The 13,026-nt window shown below is 41.9% G+C and overlaps 1 protein-coding gene across 1 annotated transcript in view; it reads right to left on the bottom strand.

Annotated features, from left to right (window-relative positions):
• LOC147107750 (zinc finger protein 654-like) overlaps window positions 1-13,026 on the bottom strand; it is a 50,047-nt gene that overhangs the window by 19,286 nt on the left and 17,735 nt on the right. The gene's annotated exons all lie outside the window — the stretch shown is intronic.

The raw sequence follows: 13,026 nt of genomic DNA, 5'->3' as shown, positions 1-13,026 counted from the left end.
CTAACTCAGAGGCGAGAGTGCTACCAGCTGAGCCAAGCTAACAATTAAATGATGTCACATATATTGCATAACAGGCAAAATAGTCTGATTGGACCATTTCGGAGTGGCCCAGGTTGAGACCTCCACAGATTCAACAAGGATTTCACTGCTCATCAGTATATCATCTGGTTCAGTGGGCTATATCACTGAAAACGGTTGACAATACCAAAACACGAGTCCTGATTTCCTGCAAAATCCATGTATATCATAGCGGGGTGGGACTGCAGCCTGACTACTACTACTTCTTAGGCAGTCCCTCGGAACCAAGGATGACTTGCTTCCGCATTAAAAATAAGTTCTCAGGTGACGGATGAGTCCAATGCGGGACCTACAGTCTCTGTCACAAGTGGGGCAGACCATGGTTGAAGGGGTGGGTGGGTTGCTTGGGTTGACGTGCGCTCCTTCTACTGTTTGCGCTTGGCTTCCGCTTGTTCCCGGCGAAGAGACTCGAGGTGTTCAGCGCCTTCCCGGATGCTTCTCCTCCACTTTGTGCAGTCTTGGGCCACAGATTCCCAGGTGTCGGTGGGGATGTTGCACTTTTTCCAAGGAGGCTTTGAGGGTGTCCTTGAAGCGTTTCCTCTGCCCACCTGGGCCTCTCTTGCCGTGTCGGAGCTCTGAGTAGAGCGTTTGTATTGGGAGTCTCGTATCGGGCATGTAGACGATGTGGCCCGTCCATCAGAGCTGATCGAGCGTGGTCAAAGCTTCGATGCTGGCCTGAGCGAGAACAGTGACGTTGGTGAGCCTATCCTGCCAATGGATTTGCAGGATCTTGCAGAGGCAACGTTGGTGGTACCTCTCCAGTGCTTTGAGGTGCCTGCTGTACATGGTCCATGTCTCTGAGGCATACAGCAGGGCGGGTATCATTACTGCTCTTTAGGCCATGAGCTTAGTGCCGGGTTTGAGGTCCTAGTCTTCAAACACACTCTTCCTCAGGCGACCGAAGGCTGCACTGGCAAACTGAAGGCGGCGTTGAACTTAGTCATCGACATCTGCCCTTGTTGACACCTTCAGCCTGACTACTTACCCCACAGTTGACCACCTGGTCCATGGATCAGGCAAATTTTAAAATCCATGTGGGATTCTCACTTGCACCAGCAAGGCCCTATTGGGGGAAGGGTGGAAAATAGTCATTTCAGACATCAGGCATGTTTAGCAGCAGAACCTGGCTGGCTGTCTCCGAGAAAGGATTGAATTTGTTTTTAAAAATAAGCAGTGTTATATATAATCGTATACTCCTTTGGATTTAATTGTTAATTTCCCCTCCATCTGCCACAACAACAGTGACTGCCATCGTATACTGGTATCCCTTGCATCAAGCATTGCTGTGGTTGTAACGACAAGTAATACATCGCATGACAAGTGAGAAATTACATATTAGTTGGACAAATCAAACATTGAAATAATTCGAAAAAAATGAAAATCTGTATCTTCAGGAAAAAGCTTTAAAGCATACAGGAGCTTTTCTAACTTTTTACAGTTGGCCTGTACACCAACTTAAATATAAAGACAGATAAGAAACTTCTGGGGGGGTTGCATCTCGGACTAAAAGATCGAAGCAAAGCAGTTAGCAGTCATGGACTAAGTAAGAGAGGTCACTGGAAATGCTCTCTAACCAAAAGAAACTGCTCAGATCCACTGGATTCAAATATGGGCACTTCCGTGTTGTTAGCTACTTTGAGATTTTAGCATTCTCTGAGTATAAGAAGTAAGTCATCTTTTTCTCCTTTAAAAAACCATTTTGCTTATTTTCACCCTCCCTCCCCTGAAGGATTCTTTAATGATTAAGATGTATTGTTAGTACGGTTCCAGTGGCAACAGTCAGTATCTTACTCAAGTGATCATTATTCAGGAATTAGGCTCGACATTGAGCATTAGCAGTCTGATCAGCCACAGGGGCTGCCACAGCTGAGCCCATCTGTCCTCATTCAAGGTCCACGCAAATGTATTTCCAGCAGAGTTTTCTGGATAGCCATCAGGACCAGGAATCCTGGTTGAATTTTTTTTTTATCCCTAGGGGTAGTGAGGCCTGTTTAAGTGCTCCTACTGTCGCTATGAGTGAGATCAGCACATAGATCAAACCTACAAATCCACCCATTGGAGAAACTTGCTCAGATAGTGAAGGAGCATTAAAATTAAAAAAAAACTAAAATTAATAAATCTGTGTGTGTTTTGTTGATGCTTGTGAAGCGCCGTGGGCATGTTGCTATGTTAAAGGCGTTATATAAATGCAAGTTGTTGCTGGGAAGGTTGGACTTGTCATATTTTTGAAATGTCCAAAAGTGTACAAATATTTTAATATTTGAAATTATTACCATCTAGTTGAAATAGGAAAATTATCCAACATAATATAGTAACCAATAAAAAAAGTTTGCATTCTACTGTGCACTAACAACATCCCAATAATGGATAATAAAGGGGCCACAGGGAGGGGGGAACTAAAGATAATCACTATCACTAAGGAAATAGTACTTGGTAAAATAATGGGACTAAAAGACAAGTCCCCTGGACCAGATGGCCTGCATCCCAGGGTCTTACAAGAAGTGGATGCATTGGTTGCAATGTACCAAAATTCCCTGGACTCTGGAGAGGTCCCAGCGGATTGGAAAACCGCAAATGTAACACCCCTATTTAAGAAAGGAGGGAGACAGAAAGCAGGAAACTATAGATCAGTTAGCCTAATATCTGTCATTGGGAAAATGCTGGAGTCCTTCATTAAGGAAGTGGCAGCAGGGCATTTGGAAAATCATAATGCAGTCAAGCAGAGTCAGCATGGTTTTATGAAAGGGAAATCATGTTTAACAAATTTGCTGGAGTTCTTTGAGGAGGTAACGAGCAGGGTGCACAAAGGTGAGCCAGTGGATGTGGTGTATTTGGATTTCCAGAAGGCATTCAATAAGGTGCCACATAAAAGGTTACTGCATAAGATAAGAGCTCACGGAGTTGGGGGTAATATATTAGCATGGATAGAGAATTGGCTAACTAACGGAAAGCAGAGAGTCGGGATAAATGGGTCATTTTCCGGTTGGCAAATGGTAACTAGTGGGGTGCCACAGGGATCGGTGCTGGGGCCTCAACTATTTACAATCTACATTAATGACCTGGATGAAGGGACCAAGTGTAATGTAGCCAAGTTTGCGGATGATACAAAGATGGGTGGGAAAGCAAGTTGTGCAGAGGACTCAAAGAACCTGCAAAGGGATATAGACAGGCTAAGTGAGTGGGCAAACATTTGGCAGATGGAGTATAATGTGGGAAAGTGCGAGGTTATCCACTTTGGCAGGAAAAATAAAAAAGCAAATTACTATTTAAATGGAGAGAGATTACAAAATGCTACAGTTCAGAGGGACCTGGGGGTCCTTGTGCATGAAACACAAAAAGTTAGTATGCAGGTACAGCAAGTATTCAAAAAGGCAAATGGAATGTTAGCCTTTATTGCAAGGGGGTTGGAGTATAAAAGCAGAGGAGTCCTGCTACAACTGTACAAGGTATTGGCGAGTACTGCGTACAGTTTTGGACTCCTTATTTAAGGAAGGATATACTTGCATTGGAGGCAGTTCAGAGACGATTCCCACGGTTGATTCCTGAGATGAGGGGGTTGACTTATGAAGAAAGGTTGAGCAGGTTGGGCCTATACTCATTGGAATTTAGAAGAATGAGAGGTGATCTTATTGAAACATATAAGATACTGAGGGGGCTCGACAAGGTAGATGAGAGGATGTTTCCCCTCATGGGGAAATCTAGAACTCGGGTGCACAGTTTCAGAATAAAGGGTCACCCTTTTAGAACGGAGATGAGGAGGAATTTCTTTTCTCAGAGGGTCATAAATCTGTGGAATTCTCTTCCTCAGAGAGCTGTGGAGGTTGGGTCATTAAATACATTTAAGGTGGAGATTGGCAAATTTTTGCAAGTTGAGGGAGTGAAGGGTTATGGGGAGTGGGCGGGGAAGTGGCTCTGAGCCCAAGATCAGCCATGATCTTATTGAATAGCGGAGCAGGCTTGAGGGGCCAAGTGGCCTATTCCTGCTCCTATTTCTTGTGTTCTTACATCACCACTCCAAAACTACCTATTCAGGATTACGGAGTCTTGCTCTTTAGAGTAACTTCCCACATCCTTACTAAGCCTTCGTACTGGTGTAACTTCTCATACCTCCAGATTTTTCATCTCATTAGCAAGGACTGTTGGTCACAATGTAATCTTTCACTTGTTTCCAAATCCCCAAATTAATTTTGTTCCAAAATTTGTTACAGGAAACTTTGTGATATCCGGCACCGACGGGACCGAGCTGTTGCCGTTCCATCAAAACTGCCGGACAAACCAGCGCTAATGTTAAAACATACGGAGCTTTTGAGCTCCGTATCTAGCAACAAACCCTATTGCTTAACAACAGCTTCTAAACAGTCGGCCGTAGCTTGCAAGCGTCTCTGTAGCCAAGCAACAGCTTTAGCTAGACCTTGCTTTTTTTTCACCAGTCAGGCTCTGCAACGAAAAGAAAAAAAACTTACTGAACCGACTCCTGAATTTTGCCGGTGGATCGAGCATGCACAGTTAACCTCCGGATAAACCAAAATTTCCTGTATTAAAGTCATGCATTTTATGCTATAAAGTTTGCCTATTACAAGTGCACTATGCTCGCAGTACAAAATTCCCTTTTATATAGTGGTCTCAGGATCCAATGGATCTTTTATCATAGCAATGCATTTGCACCAACATGCTCACAGCACAGGACTTGATAGATGCACTTGGTATCCTGGTTTCTGCTCCAGCCTGTAGCCTGAATCCAGGTACAAACATTCAAATGCACCACTACTGGTTAATTAATCTGGCTGCCAGCAACTTACTTTGGACAGTACTCTGCTTTAACAGGAAAATATAAACTTAAAATGAAAAATCTGCCACATGTTGTCGCCTCCCCTTTAAAAAAAGAGATGTATCATTCCAACGATTACATCCAAGCAGAAGGAACAGTACTGTCAGCCTCATAATGGACCGTAGTTTGCGACCTCCACAGGTGTGTACGCTCCGTAGGGGCCGTGCAAGTTCCCGGTTTAGGCATGCAAAGCGCATGCGCGAAAACCCGGAACTTGCGACCTGTCAAGAATCCTCTTGACAGATGATCCGCATCCCTGGGAAAAGAACCCCACAGGCGGAGAGTTACACTATTTGCCCAACTTCCTCCCGCTGAATGTCTGTGAAATTCTTACGCCTGGTAAAAGCAGGCATAAGGCCCGCTTTTACCAGCATAAGTGTTTCAAAAAATAGAAAAATAAAATGTTATCACTAATTCATACATTAAAAATCCTGTCCAATAAGTTTATTTTTTAGCCCCGTTAAAATATTTTAAAAAATTGAATTAACTGGCATTTTAATTAATTTTAAATACGTAATTTAAAAAAAAATTACTTCATGTGTTTGTGTATTTTTTAAGTGATCCCCATTCATACTTGTGGAGATTCCGTCTGTACGGAACTCCCATAAGTATGAATGGGGATTCCCTTCTTTTATTGGTTGGGCTAGCCCACGTGATCTCAGGAGCGCTTGCGAACCGCGGGTACCCGGAGAGGCCCAGGAGCGCGAATCTCAATACCTCCCGGACTACCGGGTAAATTCGTAGATTTTATTTTACAGGTCGGAGGCATCCGCCCGCGGTAAGCCTCTGACCGCAAATTTTGGGCCATTTTATAACCTGACAAATGCCAGATGTATCTAGCAAGTGAGAACAGACCATAGCAAGGCACACTTAGTCAAACCAAGTATCTAATTGGGAACAAAAAGCCATGTTTAAACACATTTGTTTCATATTCTAAGATTAGTAGACGATAAGATGCATGTAATTCGTATATTTATGCTACTAGATGTCTGACTTTGATGGAAAGAGCATAGAGAGAATGTCATAAATGTATCAATCTACTGACTACTGTTTCAATGTCAACATTTTAAAAATATATATATATTTTTTTTTTTTTTTTAAACAGACAAGTTGCTTTACTTTTGGTCTAGTCACAATTATTCAGATTCAAAATGAACTAGATGCTGAGCTTTCTTCAAATTCGGATTAGAACTTAGAAACAAAAACTTGACTACTGCAGTTTTAATGATGTTTAGAGGAAAGAATATCCTAATTTTCTTCTGTAGCTAGAAATTATGCATGGGTAAACTTTCACTGTTAAATTCTCTGGTAGAAACATCAATAAATTGCATCATTACATTTATTAAGATGAACTCGATCCCTTTTACTGTGCTTTTTATACCAATCTTTATAAAAAACAACTACAGCTACTTTTCTCTTTCCAGTTTTGAAACTATATGGCCCGACATTTGCGGCTGTAATGATGGTGAAACTGTCAGCGTTCACCGTCATTACAGCGGTGAATCTGACAGCAACATCCGGAGTACACACATGCACAGTTAAACACGGAAATCCAAAAGCTGTCAGTCATTCCCTGCTTCTCCGCAGGGCACACTATTCAACTCACCGGAGCCGGCAATCAATTGAAATCACTGAACTGATGAAAACTTCCCCTTTTATGCTTGAATATCGCTGTTAAAAACGCCCGAAAAAGTTAAGCCTTGTTGAATGAGGTGCAACTGGGATTTTAAACGGTGTACTGAGTCATAATTACTGAACAACAGTTCTGGCCCTGAAAAACTAATTTTATATTTGTGCAATGTCACATTTTTCCAGTTGTCTCAGCTGTGGCTCAGTTGGTAGCACACTTGCCTCAGAGTCAGAAGGTTGTGGGTTCAAGTCCCAATCCAGGGGCTTGCGCACATAAAGCTAGGCTGACACTCCAGTGCAGTGCTGAGGGAGTGCTGCACGGTCAGAGGTGCCGTCTTTCGGATGAGGCGTTAAACCGAGGCCCCGTCTGCTCTCTCAGGTCGATGTAAAAGATCCCACGGCACTATTTCGAAGAGTAGGGGAGTTATCCCCGGTGTCTGGCCAATATTTCTCCCTCAATCAACATAACAAAAACAGATTATCTGGTCATTTTCACATTGCTTTGTGGGAGCTTGCTGTGCGCAAATTGGCTGCCACGTTTATCACACTGCACGTGGCTACACTTCAAATAGTACTTCATTGGCTGTAAAGCACTTTGAGATGTCCAGTGGTCATGAAAGGCACTATAGAAATGCAAGTCTTTCTTTTTTTATTATAAAAATTCCATGGTTTTTAATAATTATTTATTTATTTATTTATTTATTTTTTAAAAGCTTGCTTATGAGATTCCAGTTTCTATCTTAATCCCATGTGTATGTCTCAATCATTATTTCGCTCTCTGTAAAATGATTCAAAAGCGCATTTTACTTCCCGGTTTGCTGTCTGAGAATTCTTCAACATGATTGGCTGCTTGATGACATCACTGTTGCTGGACACTAGAGATCCCCTAGACTTGGTGTCAGATTCAAATTAATGTCGGGAGAGGTGAAATCGACGCCACAGAGATCATTAGATCTTTGTGGGCGGCTTTCTTCGAGGTCAGCGCAAGCGTCATCACTTTGCTGCCAACTGCAAAATCCGGGCCTATATGCGCACGGTTTGTTGCCCCCATCAACAATAGAACAAGTAGTATTTGTTTCTCTAGTTAAAAACCCTTCAATAATTACTTCTTCCATTTTTGATCCCTGCTTATTCCTCTAATCTTCCAGCTCACCCACCACCCAAAACACTAGTTAGGTTACTCTTCCGTCAGCTTTTAACTATTTGCTTTACTGACAATGTCAAATGATTTAATATTGGTTGCCTAGCAACTTTCCTTTAATGGAAGATCTCTCACCTCAGCTCTATTAAATTGCAAACAGAATATAATTGCCCAAATTTAATGAAACTTAATTGCTGCCTGCGCTGTAAACAAAAAAACACAAGGTGAAACCAATTATTAAAATGAAAGCTACATTTAAGGTATAAGCTGCACAGTAACCAGAAGATGCAGACTTTTCTTGATCACCAAAAAGAGCCACCATGAAAACAAATTTCCTGTGGAGCTATTTCTGAAATCAGCAGACTGATTTCCTGGTTAAAGGGATGACTCAGAATGGATGGCCTCTATAAGGCTCAAAATCTTCTATTAGGTAGATTTTTTTTTTACACTGAGGAATTGGGATGGGGATAGCGGAGAAGCACGTTCCCCTCCTTCACTGCATTCTTGCTTCTTTAAACCTGTCTATCCTTCAAATAATGATTCTTCAGGACAGAATGGGTGTAACCTGAAACACTGGATGACATGACGCCGTACGCCTGCTTTCTTAGTAACACAAGTGAACCTTCAGCTGTATTTACCAGTTGTGGTTGGGAGCACATTCTGAAGTGAAATGGAACCCAAGTACAGCATTGCTAAAATGCAAAATATTCAGCAATTTGCATCTCATTAAATACAATTGGCGCCTTGCAGGAAATAAAATATTTTATCTAAACTTTTTTAAAAAGTGAGATTTGCATTATGATTATAGAGGGGATGGAGCTCAACAAAATGACATACAGGAAACTCTTTCGTATCCGGCATCGACGGGACCGCCATGTTGCCTGTTGATTAAAAATTCCGGATGACGGAGAAGTATATCTACTGAGGCTATTTTTAACAAACAAAAATTAAAAAATCAAGAAATGTGCAGTATAATTGGGTACTCACCTACAGAATGTTGTGTTAAATGGATGGTGGAAGATCAGAAGAGACTACCGGCAGCGCGGGAGAGTCAGACTCCTGTTATTGAGGTGTTCGAACTACCGACAGTGCCAAGTGGAGAACTACCCCCACTAACTAACTCGGCCACCGTGGGAGACTCGGACGCTGCAACATTGCCGGTTATTGAGGTGTTGTTTTCAGAGTATGAATTTTGCCGGTTAATAGAAAATTCCGGATATTTAGGTGCCGTTTAAATGAGAGTTTCCTGTATCATGTAAAGTTCTAATCAAAAACATTCGCACAATGGATTGTTGGTTTATGGGAAACAAACCGGCGTTAATTAACTCACAAACAGCATGGGTGCAAGCGAGCTGTCACAAAAGGTTTTCTTTATATAAATCAATGCTGCAAGATATTTATATAAATGGTATAAACTAAGCATTTTTGTTTGCTATTTTCTTCCGCAGTCACAAAGTGATGCATATGGTGAAATCGTGATGCAGTGCTGCTCCTTTTCAGCATCACGTTAAGGGGTCACCTTGGGGGACGAGGTTGCAGACTTCAGGAAAAGTTGTGATGTTTGTGGGTGGATATTTCTGAAGAAGCTATTTTGCATTTTCAAATAATAACAGGAAGGTTGAGTCACCCCTTCCATTTCTTTGTGATTAACAAAGAAACTGATTTATTTTTTAAGTTCCAGGACAGGAGTTTTTTTTTTTTTTTTTTTTTAAATGTGTTTTAATAGATTTCTGACAGGGAGGTCTCTAGAATTTACTGAAAATGTATCATCTTCTGTGCATGCGGTTTGAGTGGATCATTTTGCTTTGTTTCTAGTGACGGTTGCACCAGCATTTATAAAAATAGATTAGGGCTATATTCATTAGGATTGGTGTTTTCTTTTAACATTTTATGTGGTGCTTTTATTTATGACACCCAAGACTTTTTGCTGAGTTACATATTTTTGTACGAATTGTGTGGCTGGGAAGGATTTCAATGTCAATTTGTTTTTGTAAGATGTACTTGCAGAGTGAGTGGCTGTGTGGTTATCTTTTGTTGGACTGTCTGGGAATATTGGGATAGATTCCCTCACCCGCATGGACTTCGGGAGGACTAGCTGATGGATCGCGCAGGTCAGCCGATAGTCCATGCCCATTTTGAGGGCCAAGCCTCATTAGCATCAGGTAGACTGACTGCAGCCTAGATCGAGCACCCACGGGCATCCTACTGGTTCTGCAATGCCGCAATATCAGGCGGTCCGGCTGGCCTCCAGGCTGGAAGAAGGTAAGTCCATTGGGGAGGCAGCAGCAGCGGCCCAGTGTGGCTTTGTAAAGCCTGCCTCCCCTCCCGGTCCCATATAAATAAAGAAGCACTTGCTTTTAGGCTCCTCTTCAGTCAGGATGCCAGCTGATACTAGGCAGAGCATGCACGGTGCACGCTTCCCCAAGATCAGTCCAAAAATGTCAGTGTCCTATTGCTGCTAAATATCTAAATGAGCGATTCGCCCTCTGCTATTCGGAGAACTCAGCAACTTGGAAGACGCCACAATGGGGCAATAAGTTCTTCCACGCCTTTTTCCAAGGCCCTAGCGCCCCGTTTCAATGAGTTCATACCGGTTTACTAGTGTGCTAGTTAAACAGAGTCAAGTTTCAGGTCGCTTTTGGTTGCCATTTGTGGTTTTCAGTAATAGGAGGGTCCAGCTCATATTTTGCTGTGCAAGTTGATTTACATTATGTCACATCCAAATAGTTTTGTTCCATTTCCTGTTGTACGATAACAGTAATAAAAGTATCCTGTTCTCACGGGTGTAAAGTGCAAATAGCAAGTTAGTTCTCCCCTTTGGATCTGCCAATTTTCTTTCTTCCAATTCCTATTAACTCTACTGCGAAGCATAAGCCATTCTTCAGCTGCCTGCTGGAGTGGTCCAGCATCGTGCATCCATCACTTGCTCCCTTCCCATTTTCCCTTTATTTAGTTCTACTCTGGGGTTAAGTTTGAGCAACAACATATTCCCTGATCAGAATAAAATCTGCAGAGTGGCAAAATTAAAGCAACTTTCCCCACATCGTATTGGATCTAAAGCATCACCACCACCAAACTATAGAACCAAATTCCACAAATCTGTTAATTTATAGGGAATAGATAGTGAAAGAGCCAATGGGGCTCATATTGAAACAGTAAAATGACAATAGATTTATACACCTCCACAATTTGAAATATATAATCCAAATTTTATTGTAATGTTGGGTGAATAAATTAGCATTGATAACCCAAGGAAACACACTTCCATTAATTAGAAAACAAATGATTCAGTTAAAGTGAATTAGTATCAGTTACACCAGAGCCGTTAGCATGCAGTTACACTAAGTTTAGCATAGAATCAGAAGGCATGGAGCATATTTAAAACTGCAGTGATGTATATGACTCCATAACATACAATTAGGGCATAATTAAACCAGCCTGGTAAAAGGCATAGACTTTCCTGCCACCACCATTCATTAAATATTTCTGCTTGCTTTTTTTGGGAGGGGGAGGGTACGACAGGAGAAAGAGAAAAACAGGTTAGATTCAGGAAGACACAGTTTCCATACTGCTGGATCACCTCTGGATTTCTTCAAATCAGAACCAGAGCCAAGAGTCCAGAACATAAACCAATAATGTAAGTGCACAAAATATACACAGTTTCCACTAAAATAACCTCAACATAAGTTACACCAAATAGCACCACAATAACATGAGGAAAGTTCCCGTGAACAATTTATGACCCAGGTAGAACACTGTAGCATTGCGAGATCAGTCATGAGAAATCTTGGAAATAATTCCTGGTTATAAAGTGGTCATGAAATATAGGGAAGGAAAGATAGGAGGTGGCGTGGCAGTATTGGTCAAGGAGAATGTTGCAGTGCTGGAGAGGGAGGATGTCCTGGAGGAGTCAATGACAGAATTTATGTGGCTAAAGTTAAGAAATAAGACCACCAAATAGTGGGAAAGATATGAAGGAGCAAATTTGCAGAGGTGCATGAACTAAAGAGTAGTAATAATGGGGGACTTCAACTATCCTAATATAGACTGGGATCGTAATAGTGTTAAGGGCAGAGAAGGTGAAGAATTTCTGAAGTGTGTTCAGGAGAACTTTCTTGTGCAGTATGTTTCCGGCCTGACGAGGGAGGAGGCATTGTTGGATCTGGTTCTGGGGAATGAGGTAGGTCAAGTGGAGCAAGTGTCAGTAGGAGAACATTTAGGGAACAGTAATCATAGTATCATAAGGTTTAGATTAGCTATAGAAAAGGACAGGGAGCAATCTAGAGTAAAAATGTTTAACTGGGGTAAGGCCAATTTCAGTGGGATGAGAACGGATCTGGCCCGGGTAAACTGGAATCAAAGATTGGCAGCCAAAAACTAATGGAACAATAGGCTGCCTTTAAAAGAGGAAATAGTTCAGGTACAGTTGAGGTACATTCCCACTAGGGGGAAAAGCAGGGCAACTAAAGTCAGGGCTCCCTGGATGATGAAAGAGGTAGAGAATATGATGAAGCAGAAAAAGGGCGCATATGACAGATGTCAGGTGGCAAATACATCTGAGAATCAGGCTACATATATAGAAAGGTCAGAGGAGAAGTGAAAAAGAAAATAAGAGGGGCAAAGAGAGGGTATGAGAATAGATTGACAGCCAACATAAAAGGTAATCCAAAAGTCTTCTATAGGCATATAAATAGTAAAAGGGTAGTAAGAGGAGGGGTGGGGCGATTAGGGACCAAAAAGGAGACCTACGCATGGAGGCAGAGGGTATGGCTGAGGTACTAAACAAGTACTTTGCATCTGTCTTCACCAAGGAAGAGGATGCTGCAATAGACATAGTAAAAGGAGGTGGTAGTGGAGATACTGGATAGGATAAAAATTGATAGAGGTATTAGAAAGGCTGACTGTACTTAAAGTAGATAAGTCACCAGGAGCGGATCGGATGCATCCTAGGATACTGAGGGAATTGAGGGAGGAAATCGCGGAGGTGCTGGCCACAATATTCCAATCCTCCTTAGATACAGGGGTGGTGCCAGAGGACTGGAGAATTGCAAATCTTATACCATTGTTCAAAAAAAGGGTGTAAAGAAAAACCCAGCAACTACAGGCCAGTCAGTTTGACTTCGTAGTGGGGAAGCTTTTAGAAACGATAATCAGGGACAAAATTAACAGTCACTTGGACAAGTGTAGATTACTTAAGGAAAGCCAGCACGGATTTGTTAAAGGCAAATCGTGTTTAACTGACTTGATTGAGTTCTTTGATGAGGTAACAGAGAGGGTTGATGAGGGTAATGCAGTTGATGTAGTGTACATGGATTTCTAAAAGGCGTTTGACAAAGTGCCACATAATAGG

The sequence above is a fragment of the Somniosus microcephalus genome, chromosome 14 (genome assembly GCF_052327205.1).
Source record: "Somniosus microcephalus isolate GS21.2 chromosome 14, FLI_Smic_1.0, whole genome shotgun sequence".
Taxonomy (NCBI): Eukaryota; Metazoa; Chordata; class Chondrichthyes; order Squaliformes; family Somniosidae; genus Somniosus; species Somniosus microcephalus.
This window is presented reverse-complemented; position numbering and strand designations above follow the sequence as displayed.